This window comes from Oryzias latipes, chromosome 7 (genome assembly GCF_002234675.1).
Source record: "Oryzias latipes chromosome 7, ASM223467v1".
Lineage (NCBI taxonomy): Eukaryota > Metazoa > Chordata > Actinopteri > Beloniformes > Adrianichthyidae > Oryzias > Oryzias latipes.
The window spans coordinates 21938297-21941115 of NC_019865.2; the positions used below are offsets into that span (position 1 = coordinate 21938297).

Below are 2819 nucleotides of genomic sequence, written 5' to 3' on the forward strand. Positions count from 1 at the left end.
CGGGCCAAATTTGGGCCTTGAGTTTGACACATGTGGTGTACTGGGTAACATATCCTGCTGAACTGCAACACCCCTGATCTGGTGGGATTTTTAAATTAGGTTGAGGTGAGGCAAAAGTGCCTTGCTAATACTGCAAGTTGTGACTGTACCTAATGGTCTTGGCACAGGTTAATTCAGTGCTGACAGGCTGACGCTGTGCTGGAGTCTGAGAAGACCTGATTGAATAAAAAGAGGATGAATCAAATACATATTAAAGAGCAATAGCAAAACAATTAATGAACACAGAAGTGCAATGAAAAATAGATTTAAAGTCTCCGTTTTATGCAATGGAAAAAGTTATTTTGTGGACTGAAGCTAATCACCATCAGCAGCAAAACAATGAGTGTAACCCCCACTTGTGATTGATACAAAGAGCACCAGTAACCGGGCATACTATGTGAGGCACCAACATATTGGGAACAGAATGCAGTTAAAGGCCTCAGTCTCTCTGGTTTTGAATGGTCTCAACAAGTCATGACCTCACACTCGAAACAATGAAGATTTATGTGTGTGTGACTGAAACACTCATCTTTACTACTCAGCACCAGCTGACATGTGAAGCAGATAAACTGCTGCATGCCTTTGTTTCGTCTTTGAGTGGACTTGATAGATAGAATCGGAGCAATGAAGGCGGAGACCATGACCATTTGAGCACTGACCTGGTTTTCACTGTAGTCACCATAAAACACAGAGCCAGCATCCTGGGGACATGTAATAACATCAGGCCTTTGGTGTAATTCACTATCTCAGTCTGTGGCTATATAGCAAAACCCATTACATTTGCCTTGTAATTTGATGCCATTCCGGCGAGAGGATTCAGGTGACTGCAACCCCCCGTTAATGGAGTTCCAGTGATAAGGACAGGTCTGTTTATTAGCCACATGCAGTCATGCGCAGCAAGAACAGCTGAGCGCAGGCAGGTGTCAGGCTGGCGAGGGCTCAGGCACCGCTGGCAGGCCCCGGCACTCATTTCACGCACGTTATTGTCACAGTAGCTCGGTGAATAAGGAGGTCACTTGGTGCACAACAATATAACTGCTGAGTGATGAGGTTTCCTCAGAAGCACATTGGTGTGAACGAGTCTCTGCAATTTGGTTTGTTTCTAGAAATCAATGAGTCATCTGCGGTTTTTGTTTCGGTAAAGAAAGGGGAGGAGCTTCCTTCACTGAGGCATTTCCCAGTATTATTTTGTTTTGTGGAAGCATCCAATTTCAAAGGCTCTGACAGACTACAAGGGTTCACAGTCTTACACAATACCAAAATCTTGAAAATGACGAATGAAAATTTCATAAGGACACAAAACGCAAAAGATAACACTGAAAGGTTATCTCCTAAAATGTGCGCTCGCAGACATTTACAGAGCCTAGAGGAGAAGATGAACTTCAAATTAAAATGTCTATTTGATACATTATCCTAATAGGCAGGGAAGGGAGGAGAGAACTCCATGGTGCTCTCATCCTTCAGCCCGAGGGGACAGACTTGGAGAGTTGTCATTACCAACTTAGCCCATCAAAATGAGCCTGTTGGGACGTGGATTTACAAAGATTGTCTGCTGTTTTGACAGGTGTCTGTGCTGCTTAGTTTATCAAGCAATTACAGAAGTAAATTGAGCTATCTTTCCATAAGAAACATGATTGATCCTTCTTGAAGTCATACGATTTAAACCTAGGTTTGATTTGAGTATTGAAGAAATGGAAAGCAGCTGGACGTGAACTGGCCTATCCTAATATAAGCTACCTGAAGGTTTCATCGTTCAGAGGCTAATTTGTCAAATTCTAAGACAATTTCGCTTTTTCAGCAAAAAACCCTTTTGCACCAAGCTGTGTAAGACAACAACATGCATCAAATGCTGTTCTGTCCAAAAAGAGATTTATTTTTAACTGCTCATAATGTCATGACTATAGAACGACTGAGACCCAGATGCTGAAACCCGGAATGAGACACAGGACAGAGATGTCTTGTGAGAAGGTAGATTTAATATGATGGCCAGACAGGTAGGTAACTGTTACTGGAGGTCCGAGAATGTAACTGCGGCTCGTGGCGTCACTGGTGGAACTGCTCGTTCGGGTCTGGAGTCGGCAGCGTGGGTCCGTTTCGTGAGGCAGCTGGTTCGGCAGAGGCTCGTGGTGAGGATGGGGGGGAACAGACCAGTAGAGGAGTCCGGATTACGGCTGCTGTGGGTGACCACTCGTGGCTGAGGTTTCCTGGAGACAGGTAAGACAGCATATGTTAACTACTTGGCTTAAGGCAAGGCAACAAAGCATGAACTTGACGTGAGGCCAAATATGCACCATCAGGGGCAACGGACTGGCGTTGAATGAAGATCCTGGAGCTCCTTAAGAAGGCAGGTGTGTCGATGAGGTGAGTGGAAGCAGCTGGGGATAATCAGGAACCAAGCGGAGAGGAGAGGGGGGAGGAGTCTGACAGAGGCACCATGACAGTACCCCCCCCTCAACGACCGCCTCCAGGCGGTCAAGGGCGGCGATCCGGGTGGGCCCGGTAGAAATCCACAATGAGCGAGGGGTCCAAAATGAGAGAGCGGGAAATCCAGGAGCGCTCCTCCGGCCCGTAACCCACCCAGTCGACCAGGAACTGGAATCCGCGACCCCGACGGCGGACATCCAGGATCCGATTGACGTCGTAAGCCGGAGCACCGTCGATGAGCCGGGCGGGTGGCGGGGAAGCGGACGGCGGGCACAGAGGACTGTCCAGAACTGGCTTGATCTGGGAAACATGAAATGACGGGTGAACCTTCAGAGCCTTGGGAAGACGGAGTCGGA

At 47.3% G+C, this 2819-nt stretch overlaps 1 long non-coding RNA gene across 1 annotated transcript; it reads right to left on the reverse strand.

The window, feature by feature from the left end:
• Positions 1 to 2001: 2001 nt before the first annotated feature.
• LOC110015374 lies at positions 2002 to 2371 on the reverse strand. Its single transcript, XR_002290572.2, has 2 exons — positions 2331 to 2371; positions 2002 to 2243 (listed from the first exon to the last, which is right to left on the reverse strand). It is a non-coding gene; the product is annotated as an uncharacterized LOC110015374 (long non-coding RNA).
• Positions 2372 to 2819: the final 448 nt, after the last annotated feature.